Here is a 12,170-nt window from a genome sequence, read left to right on the forward strand (position 1 = left end):
CCTTGGCCTCCCAAAGTGCTGGGATTACAGGCGTGAGCCACCATGCCCAACCTAATTTTGAGATAATTTTAAATAAACATGCAGGTGTAAGAAACAATACAGAGAGATCTCATATACCCTTTACTCAGTATCTACCCATGGTAGCATCTTGCAAAACTCTAGTACAATATTACATCCGGAGTATTAACTTTGATGCAGTGAAGATACAGAACATTTCACTACCACAAGGAGCCTTTGTGCTGCCCTTTTGGCCACATCCTCATCCCTCTCATGTCATCCCCTACTTACCTCTGGCAACTACCAATCTGTTCTCTATTTTAATTTTGTCATTTCAAAAATGCTATATAAATGGAATCATGCTCTATGTAACCTTTTGGGATTGGCTTTTCCCACTCAGTGCAGTTTCCTGGAAAGTCATCCAGGTAGTAACCATAGATCAATATATTTTTCTTTCTATTGTTGAGTAATATTCTACGATATGGACATGCCAGAATTTGTTTAAACATTCACCTATTGAAAGACGTCTGGTTGTTTCCAGTTATGGGATATTACAAAGGTGCTTGTTACAGATTGAATCTTGTTCTCCTAAAAAGTTGAATTCTTAGCCCCCAATACCTCAGAAAGTGACCCTATTTTGAGGTAGGGTCTTTGCAGAGGTACTCAAATTAAAATACAATCATTAATATAGGCCGTTATTCGATATGAGTGGTGTCCTTATGAAAAGGTCAAATTTAGAGACAGCCGTGCACACTGAGAGACTGCCATGTGAAAATGAAGTCAGAGACTGGGGCAATGCTTCTTCAAGTCAAGGGACACCAATCTCCAGGAAACCTCCAGAGGTGAGGTGAGAGGCATGGAGCAGATCCTCTCTCACAACACTCAGAAGAAAGCAACCCTGATGATACCTTGGTTTTGGGCATCCAGTCTCCAAAAGTGTGAGACAATAAATGTCTGGTGTTTAAGCCACTCTGCAGTACTTTGTTAATGGCAGCACTAGCAAACTAATATAGTGCCATAAACATCTGTGTATAGGAGGTTTTTGTACAGACACAAATCCTCATTTCTTTGGAATAAATGGCCAGGAGGGCAATTACTGGGTTATAGGGTAGCTGCATATTAAGTTAAAAGAAAATAGCCTGTTTTCCAGAATGGCTGTACTTCTTTACATTCCCAGACCAATGTAAAGGATGGCTCAAATTCTTGTCATTCTCACTAAAGGTTGATGTTGTCACTATGTTTTTATTTTAGCCATTCCACTGGATATATATTGGTATCTCATTATGATATTAATTTGCATTTCTCCAATGGCTAATGATGATGGACTTCTGTTCATGAGCTTGTTTGTTTCTACTGTTGAGTTGTGAGGGTTTTTATATATTCTGAATAGCAGTTCTTTGTTATGTATGTACTTGGCTTATATTTTCCCAGTTTATAGCTTGTCTTATCCTCCCATTAATAGAGGCGTTTTGTGGATCAAAGGTTTGTAATTTTGATGAAATCTGCTTTATCACTTGTATCTTTTTATGGATCATGCCTTTAGTGTCAATTCTAAGAATTCTTTGCCTAGCTAACAATATTCCAGAGTAATTTCTATATTTATTATAAAATGTTTTTAGCTTTGTAATTTACATTTGAGTCCATGATTCACTTTGAGTTAATTTTTATATAAAGTGTGAGGATTATGTCACGGTTCACTATCTATAGAAATCCAATTACTTTAGCACCATTTATTGAAAAGGCTACCTTTTTTCCACTGGATTGTTTTTGTACCTTTGTCAAAAATCGGTTAGGCATATGTGTATGAGTCTGTTTTTGGGTTCCCTGACATGTTCCATTGATCTATGTGTCTATTCCTCCACCAAATACCACACTGTATTGATTAAGCCTTAATATCAGTCAGAGTGATTTCTCCCACTTTCTTCTTCTTTTTTCTCCCACTTTCTTCTTCTTTTTTCTCCTGTCAATCTCTGTTTTTATTTTTAAATAAGAATTGATGTATTTAGTTCACTTACATTTAACGAATTATTGATCTCTTAAGTTTTCCCTTTAATTTTACGGTTTGGGTTTATTCTATTTTTTGTGTTTCTTTGTTTTCTTTTTTTTCTGTCATTCTCTGTGTTATGTGAACACTGTTTAGCATTTCATTTTGACTTCTTCTTACCTTTTGGAGTGTTATCTCTTTATACAGCATTTTTGGTGGTTGCTGTTAATTTTTCATTATATATACATAGCTTATCACTGTTTACTTGTATCATCATTTCACCAGTTTATTTATTTATTTATTATTATTATTATTATTTTTTTAGAGACAGAGTCTCACTTGGTCGCCCAGGCTGGAGTGCGGTGGTGCGATCTCGGCTCACTGCAAGCCCTGCCTCCCAGGATCATGCCATTCTCCTGCCTCAGCCTCCTGAGTAGCTGGGACTACAGGTGCCCGCCACCATGCCCGGCTAATTTTTGTATTGTTAGTAGAGGCGGAGTTTCACCGTGGTAGCCAGGATGGTCTCGATCTCCTGACTTCGTGATCTGCCTGCCTCAGCCTCCCAAAGTGCTGGAATTACAGGCGTGAGCATTTTACCAGTTTAAATGAAGTGTATAAACTTTACTTTCTTTTGCATTTCTTACTTATAATATAATATTATTATAAGATAATATTCTTAAATATTTCCTCTATATACATTTAACTCCACATTAGACAGTGTTGTAATTTTTTCTTCAATCATCATAGTTAGGAAAACTCAAGATGAAGAGGAAAGTCTATTTTATTTGTTTATATTTTTGTTATTATTTACTTTCTTTTTTCTGATGTTCCAAGAGTCTTTAAAAAATTATTTCTTTTCTGTTTAGAGAACTTTCTTAGCCATTCTGCTGTTATAAATTTTCTGCTGACAAATTATCTTAATTTTTTTGCATCTGAAAATGTCTTGATTTCCTTTCATTCCTAAATAATATTTTCACTGGCTAATAGATTACCACTTGACAATTTTTTTTTTGTAAAGCACATGGAAAAATGTTATGTCACTTTCTTCTGGCCTTAATGATTTCTGATGAGAAATCCACTGTTATTTGATTTTTTTTCTTATGTAGGTATCGTTTTACTGTTTCTTCATCACTTTCAATTTTTATTTCTTTTGAGAACTTTGACTATAATGTGTCTTGTTATGAATTTCTTTGTTTTTTTTTTTCTCTTTGTGATTCATCCAGCCTTTGGATGTGCAGATTTATGGAAATTTCTTGGCCAAATTTGGGGAGTTTGAGTTATTCCATTAAGTACATTTTCAGCTCCTCAGTTTTCCTCCTTTAATTCTGGCATTTCAATGACACAAATGTTATGTCTTTTGTTATATTTCCACAGGAAGTGAGACTTTGTTCATATTTTTGTTAGCCTATTTTTTCCTCTGTTGTTCAAATTGAGTAATTTCTACTGTTCTTAAAGTTCATTAATTATTATGTCTCCTCCATCTTGCTGTTGAACCCATCACTGAGTTTTTTGTTTCTGTTATTACATTTTTAAGTTCTAATATTTTCATTTTGTCTTTTATAATATTTTATATTTCTTGCTGAGAAATATTTATTTGCTAGGATTTTTTGTTTTTTTTTCATTTGTTTCAATGGTGTTAATAATTGTTCATTGAAGCATTTTTATGATAGCTGCTTTACAATATTTGTCAGATAATTCTAATGTCACTGACATCTTAGTGTTGGCTTCTATTGATTGTGTTTTCTTCTTTTCCATTCAGTTCAAGACCTTCCTGGTACTTGGCATGAATGTTTTAAATTGAAATCTGGACATTTTGGGCATTACGTTATAAAAAACTGGATCTTATTAATAACTTTCTGTTTTAGCTTGTTCTTTCTGACACCACTTCGGTAGGGAAAGAGGAGGACACTGTCTTGTTACCAACTTGGCCTCCATTGACACACAATAGAGTGGGTTCCTCCTTACTGCTGAGTTGAGTTACTTACTGCTCCTACTGGGAGCCTCTGCTGATACCTGCTTAGATGGAAGAGGCGAGTGCTAGGTTACTGATGTCCACATGGTCTTCACTTCCCACACGGGATGGTGGTGATGGTGGTGATGGTGGTGGCAGTCTCAGGACCATGGGAAACGGTGAAAGCCCTAACTCTGTACTAGGCCCTTTTTGATAGGACTCCAGAAGGGAATAAGAGAGTGTTTCATTTCTGCTTAGTGGGTGTGGAAGTCCAGGCTCTCCCTGTGGTTTCGACTGACATTGAGTGGGTGGGAGAAATTGTCCTTGCCCTATAGCGATGAAAGTTTCAGCTTCTAACTTGGCCGTCTCAGGCACTCCTCCTGCAAGGGGCTCATTACAGCCAGGTGAGGGTGGAATTCCAGGTTCCTCCTTGGCCTTTGCTGGTGTACGTGAAAAGAGGCATAAGTTTTTTTCTGTGAAGTCTGGGTAGAATAGGGTGGTTATTGTCAAAAGTATTTCTGTCTTGCTAGGCTCCCCCTTTCCTGGCCCTTTGGCTAGAGAGCTGATTTTGGTGAGACTTTATTTATTTGTCTGGGCCCATTCGGTGTTTCTGGGTTTCCATCTTCTGCACTGCAAAGTTTGAGTTATGTGAGATGAAAAGAGAACTCATCACTGTGTTGTCTCCTGTATCCTAAGGTCCCTAGACTATCTACCTTCTTCTCTCTGCCTTTCAGACAAGGTGTTTGTTTCATATATGTGTTCAGGGGTTTTAGTTGTGCTTAGCAGGAGAGATTAAAAAAAACAACATTGACTCCATATTATTGTAATAAATGTTTCCAACATCTTATTTTAAAATACTATTAGACATTAAAGAGTTACAAAAATAGTGCAAGAAATGTCTGAATGTAATTTATCCATAGTGCCCGCAAATAGTTAACATTTTAGCACCTTTGCTTTATATTTATTTATTCATTATTTATTTATTTATTTCAATCTAATCTTATTGAACCCTCTCAGAGTAAGTTGCAAACTCTAAGAACTTCAGTGTGTACGTTCAGAAAACAAGAATAGGCCGGGTGCAGTGGCTCATGCCTGTTATCTCAGCACTTTGGGAGGCTGAGGCAGGAGGATCACCTGAGGTCAGGAGTTTGAGATCAGCCTGGCCAACGTGGTGAAACCCTGTCTTTACTAAAAATACAAAAATTAGCTGGGCATGGTGGCACGTGCCTGTAAATCAAACTAGTCAGGAGATCGAGGCAGGAGAATCGCTTGAACCCAGGAGGCGGAGGTTGCAGTGAGCCAAGATCGCACCACTGCACTCCAGCCTGGGTAACAGAGCAAGACTCTGTCTTACAAAAACAAAAACAAACACAAAAATGAAAAACGAGAATGTTCTTTTTTTAAGAATATTATTAATCACAACATGCAGTTGACATGGCATCCTATTAGAATTAAACCAAGATTAATACTGGTGTTATGAAATTTACCTTTCTCACCTCCATTCCAAAGGAAAATATTACTTATTAGGGCTTGTCTTAATCTTATGGACTGATTTCAGTAAAAACTATTTTAAATAGTCAATAGCAATTAACATATATTCTCAAACTGTGCTCAGAAGGAGTTAAAAAGGCAACTATAAAATCTGTAATGATAACAACCAGCAGGATTAGGATCGTTCTGTTAAACATTAGGAGGCACATCGCTATTTTAGCTGTTACATCAGTGCACCTTTTTCACTAGTAAGGCAGCTGTTTGCTATGGGTGCCATGCTGATTAGCAAGTTTCTTCTTAAGTTAAAGACACTTGATTGATCCAGACTGAAGTGAGTTTTCCTTTTCAATTTTGCTCTCTTTTGGAGCAGAAACAAAAACCTTTGTCTTTGATATGTAAGGAGTCAAATATGAAATATGGCTGTTATAATCTTCTAAATCACAGTTAAACAGGGGCACAGAATTATTACAAGTCTTTGAAATATTTCATTATTAAAATAACAAAACTTCTGAATAATTTCTCAAAGTAGCTTTCCATTTTGGTACATGACTTTATAGACATCACACATTAGGTAAGTATTTTAGCAATTTCTTCTATCAACTACACTTTGCCCTCAGTAAGGTTTAGAGTATGATTTCAAACAATTTCTACATATAAGCATCTTTAAATAAGTTTTGTTTTCACTGAACTGACTCTCTATTTTCACTTATGTTCCTGTGGAAGTTAATTTGAGCATACATACATACATACATACTATATATATATACACACACATATATATATATATACTGGCATACATATGTGTATACATGTGTGTTTTCTAAGTAAGTTACTTTTACCATTAGAATAAAACTGGACACAACAGGGACAACTCTGTGAGAAACAGTGTGGTCTTCCTTGGAAACCCTTCTTTAGGTTGAGGAGGGCAGGTACAGTTTGCCGAAGGATGTGATGAGGCTGTAGTAAGTCTTCTCATCATCTTTCAATTATGTCTCCAAGTCTCACCACCACCGCTACATGCACATCTGCTTCCTCAGCAGCACCGGCCTTTTGAGTAACATCTGTCAGAAACAAAATGTTGTTGGTTGAGCCCCCAGTGCAGTCTGCAATCCTTTGATAACTTTCATTCTCTACTTTGTGTCCAATCTTGGTATCAAAGGGACCATCAACAAGCTCAAGAATCTTTCCCTTCGCAGACTGCCCGAATATCTGTTTCTGTGCCTCTGCACTCCCAGAGGAATAGATATACACCTTCATTCCAGCCTCTTTCCACTTCCTGACTGCTGGAAACACATCTGCAAAGAACTCTGCTTTCATGGGCCGAGCTGTGAATGCTGCCCTTCACGTGTGGTCCTGCAGCTGTTTGAACATGGTGGTCTTTCCGTCCAGGGACATCTGCCAGCACACCTTATCTACCACGGCCTGGATCATCTGTTGCAGATCATCCACTCCATTCCCAGGCCACATATCTTCCTGCTGCAGGGATAGGAACAGCCCCATCCTCTTCAGCTTGTTTCCTCAAGAGATTGATATCCTGCGGGCACTCCTCTTCTGCCCAATATGTCTGCAGATACTCTAACATTTTCTTCAATATAAGGAAATAAAATGTCCTTCCACGTCTAATGGGATCAGTTTGACTTCAGTGGGCACTGAAAGCACGACCATTTCCCTACTGGATGCTACTATGGGAATCTGCCTGACGGTAGGGAGGACGTAGAGCAGCGTGGACTGCGGCCCTGTACAGTCCTGGAGCCAGCGACTGTGTGCAGCCTGGCCTGTGTTGGGAGAGGCCGCCTCTGCACACCCGGAACTAGAGAAGGCTGCTGCCCAGAAGCCCTGAATTCATCCAAAAAATAGGAATATTCTTTTACATAACCAGGGTACAATCATTATCACGAAATTAACTTGAATGCAACATTATTTAATCTTATAGATATTATTCACATTTCATCAATTGTATCACTTATATCTTTCATAGTAAAAGAAAAAAAAAAACTCAAACATTTTTGTAGGGAAATACATCCTCTGTTGTAGGACCCTGGGGTTTGCTGTATTATTTCAAAGGGAATTCAATCAATTTGCTGATTCATTCTCATTCTCTCTCTCTTTCTTTCATTCTCTCTTTACCAAACCTACCCTGATTTTTGACCATTTTAAGTACTTTATAGTCAACCAGCCTAGAATCTCTCTACCTGTATCTAACTAGATCTCTACCTGTTCCAGTCCTTGTTAGAACAGGAAAACAGTCACATAAAGCAATGCAGAAATAGTAAAGTTTAATATAGAAATTAGGGATTACCTGGGAGAGAAATCAGGAAGGGTATATCCAAAATGTTAGGAAAAAAACCCTGAAACTCTGTAGTGAGTAGTTATAAAATGTATTAGGAAACTGCTGCAATTCTTGATTTTCAGGGAGAGCCCCCAGCTGACTATTTTGGTTAGCTGAATAACTTCCTTCTGGTTAGCTATGTGCCTGCCTTGATCTCCCAAGTCCTGCCTTTCAAAATCTCATGTGAGTTCTTCTTATCAGCAAAGTCAAATCTGGAATCATAGAGCAAAGGAGGTTCTGGAGAATCTAGATAGAAGGCTTCCAGTTCAGGCTTCAAGTTTTTCTGGTGAGTAAGTGGTGCCCTATAGTAGGAGAGAGAATGGACAGAAAAACATCCAGCTGGCCCAGGAAATCTCTTTCTGGAAAATTATTCAAATAGTTAGAAATACATTGCTAAATTCTGTCACTGACCCATGTTAGAGATAATTGGATCTCCCTTTCCCACCAGAATGTTGAATTTGTTTGTTTTTGTTTTGTTTTGTTTTGTTTTTTTGAGACGGAGTCTTGCTCTGTTGCCCAGGCTGGAGTACAGTGGCGCGAACTCGGCTCACTGCAAGCTCCGCCTCCTGGGTTCACGCCATTCTCCAGCCTCAACCTCCCGAGTAGCTGGGACTACAGCCACCCTCCACCACGCCCGGCTAATTTTTTTTGTATTTTTTAGTAGAGACGGGGTTTCACCATGTTAGCCAGGATGGTCTCGATCTCTTGACTTCATGATACGCCCGCCTCGGCCTCCCAAAGTTGAATTTGTTTTTGTTATCATCACTTTCCCCAATGGATTCACCCTAAGATACAATCCAAAGAGGGCTTCTCTTTATTATTGATACTTCTTATTTCTATTTAGAAACTCTTATTTTTTTTGATTCCAATTAATTAGTGTTAGTTGAGCTACCATGATTTTTCACGACCTCGATCCTAACCTTGGCCGTAGTTTATTGTTCCATGGAGGACATAGTATTCAAGTTAGCCCAATTACAGTGTTTTTCCCCATTTTTTCATTTCTAATGTTTTTCTAATTTTTTTTATTTCTAAAAATAGCTCAATTGTATGATACGTCTAGAGCAAACAAAGATTGCATCAGTCAGTAGAGATTAGGTTATGCTCTGGTAACAAATAACACCAAAATCTCAGTAATTATTTTTTTCGAGGCAGAGTTTGGCTGTCACCCAGGCTGGAGTCTGGTGGTGCAGTCACTGCTCACTGCAGTCTTCATCTCCTTGGCCCAAATGATTCTCCCACTTAAGCCTCTCAAGTAGCTGGGACTACAGGCACATGCCACCCCACCCAGCTAATTTTTTTATTCTTTTGTAAAGACTAGGTTCTGCTGTGTTGTCCAGGCTGGTCTTAAACTCCTGGCCTCAAGTGATCCTACTGCCTTGGTCTGCCAAAGTGTTGGGATTATAGGTGTGAGCCACTGCACCTGACCTACAGTAGTTTTTGTTTTGTTTTATTTTGTTTTGTTTTTTTGTGACACAGTCTTATTTACTGCTCATTCAGTTTCTACTGAAGATCTAGGTGTTTCTACAGGACAACTGTATCCCATGTGCTGACTCAGTATTTTAATTGCTTAAATATTTTGGTCTCCCCATATAGATACAAGCTTTTACAATTCTTCTGGTACGGGAAGAGCCAAACTAGAGAATCCTGTATCTGCAATTAAATGCTTCCACTCACATTTCATGGTCAAATCAAGTCAAATGGCCATGTCCACCTTCGAGAGGTGGATTAGTGGAATCCTTCATGTACTCAGAAGTAGAGAATATCTAGATATTGGTGAACAATTGCAATACTTACCCTAAGGACCCCAAAGTCCTATGGACTTCTGACTGACTATTCAGTTGGAGTTAAATGATTAAGGAAGGTAAGTATGATGCCCCTATCATCTTAGAACACATGAGTCCGTACTAAGAAAAATGTTCGCTCTCTCTTTCTGCTTTTTCTATTACTTTGATTACTATGCTTGAGAAAGCCTAACAAAAGTGATGCTATTCCTTTACATTTTGCTCAGCATTGTAGGTGAGCTATTAGTCTTTTATATAATGTCGCCTCTGAGTTAGAAATCTAGTGTTGAAGCTAATAGTAGGGTACTGTTTGTGCAGCTTACCATACAGGGTTGCTGTGAACCTCAAGGGAAATAATGGTTATAAAAGGGCTGGATATACTTTAATATATTCAACAAATAGTTTAAGGTGTTGTTATTGTTATTTCTTTCATTGAGCTTTCATTAGGAGCATCTCAGGATGACTTTTCAGCTGAGATCAGATTTGTCCACTGATTCGTCAGTGGGCAAAACCCTCATTTTCAGACAATCTAAAGGCCTTTCTTATCAGTAGATTCTCATAAGCATTTATGAGTGTAACAGGATGGAATAGGCCTGGGGTAGAAGGTAAGGGTGCTCAGGACTAGTCTGTGATAAAAATGGGGTTCCAATGGAAAAATAAGGCAGCCTATAGTATAAATGTGAGCCCGCTGAGGTCTGCTGTGTGATTCTCTTTAATAACAGAGTCGGGAGGTGTTAATGAGCATGACACAGGGCACACAGCCATCGAGTGAATTAGTCATAGCTTGATTCTTTTATGTGCCTCGTCTAATGGCAAACATTACCCAGCAATCACAGCAGTATCACTCAGATGGAGCAGAAGGTGTGGAAGGGTGTAATGAGGCTGCCTAAAAACTGTTTTACAGAGCCCTGCACCAATTCACAACAGATAATAGAACTCAGAGCCAGACAGATAATAGAAGCGACAGCCATTTATTGCTAAGAGACTGTCTGAATATTTGTGCATAAAGCAGCCCACTCCAAGTTCTTTAATCACATTTCTTGAGAAAGAGTGGCAAAATGGAAAGCCACGTGTCAGGCTACTTCCATTAGTGTGTTCTAAATGAGTATAAAGAGGAATAAGCAGATACGAAGAAAAAGAACACTGAAAAAGACTGCAGATCAGAAACAGCTTCTGGCTGTTTGAATTCAGCAAATTGGGACATCTTCTCCATGTGACTAGGACAGAGTATTGGAAAATAATTTTATCCTAAAGTAATCTGATATTTAGGATTGTTGAAAAATATCTTAGTTTACAATTCTTCTTTGATTCCTAAAAGAGAGAATGGCTCACCCAGACCCCATTTTTTCTTACTTCATACCTAGACTTTGGCACTTTTTTAGTATTGTGGATAGTGAATGGAAACATGTCGTAAAGGTCTAGAAGATGGAATTCATAGTTTCCCATAAGTTTTTTTTTTAAAGACCAACAATCTTATCTTTTTCCAAAATGATCCCAAAAAGATTTAAAAGGAAATTTAATCATATTACAAGGTATCTCCTAATAGAAAATGAAATTTGGAAACATGGTTTTTCATATTTTTTCCTTGGCAACCATGTTCTGCTATGGTGCCACATTTTAAGAGGGACATTAACTAGATGACATGCATTCCAGATAACATGTCTAAAATGTCACTGGAATATAAAACCATATCATTTTAAAATGTTTGAAGGGCCTAAAGAATTTAACATAAAGAGGACAGAGAGTGCATAGCTTGGCAATAGTATTCAAATAGCAGATATCTATTCCTCCTGTGAAAGAAGAACTGTATGTTCTGTAGGACTTAAGGGAGTAAAAAAGAAAGACTAAATTAAAGTTAGAGTAGGTCCCTTCACCTGATTACAGGGAATGATTTGCAGTGTTTAGAGCTGTCCAGAAATTGAATGAGCTGTCTAGAAATTGAATGAACTGTCCAGACCAGTGAGCTCCTTGTCAGTGGATGCGTTCAAGCAGAAGCTAAGTAACCACTTGCTAGAGATATTTTAAAGAAGAGTTAAGACGGAGAGTTGTCTTAATTGATGTGATATCCACTTGAACCCAGGGTGTCTGTGATATTAGTTATTATTAGTCTCCTCAGGGAGGTTCTTGATGCATTGTAACCTGGGGCTCAGGAGTTGAGCAAGGATGAATAAATTGAACTTTAAAGGCTATGTTTGAAATATTTTTTCTTATCTTCTGAAGTCAGAAAGATTTCAATGTTTATATTATTATTATTATTGAGTTTTTATACAGTTCTTTGTTTTCCCTGAAGTCAATAGTTGCCTTGTTTCTTAATTTTTCTTATTTTTAAATACATATAACTAATTTGTTTCCAGATGTTTTGTTTTATAAAATACTCTGCATTATTATTTTATACACAACCAAATGCACTAAGTCATCTATCAAGTGCATGTAGCAATTGGTACCCAACTGTTAGTTATATATCCAACATCCATTGTCCTTTTTTCTTTTACTAATGGGAGCCGCATACAAGCTTAAGGTAACAATATGTCCAGCTTTAGAAATCATTTCCTAGCCTTTCTTGCAGCAAATATGTCCATAAGATACAGCCTTCTAAAGAAGATGTAAATAGCTGTCTACTGGGGTTTAGGGACAGGT

General features: G+C 37.8%; 1 pseudogene; it reads right to left on the reverse strand.

Moving 5' to 3' along the window:
- Window positions 1–6,334: 6,334 nt before the first annotated feature.
- On the reverse strand, window positions 6,335–7,088 carry LOC107970868 (enolase-phosphatase E1-like; annotated as a pseudogene).
- Window positions 7,089–12,170: the final 5,082 nt, after the last annotated feature.

Source organism: Pan troglodytes, chromosome 2 (assembly GCF_028858775.2).
Source record: "Pan troglodytes isolate AG18354 chromosome 2, NHGRI_mPanTro3-v2.0_pri, whole genome shotgun sequence".
In the NCBI taxonomy this organism is placed as follows: Eukaryota; Metazoa; Chordata; class Mammalia; order Primates; family Hominidae; genus Pan; species Pan troglodytes.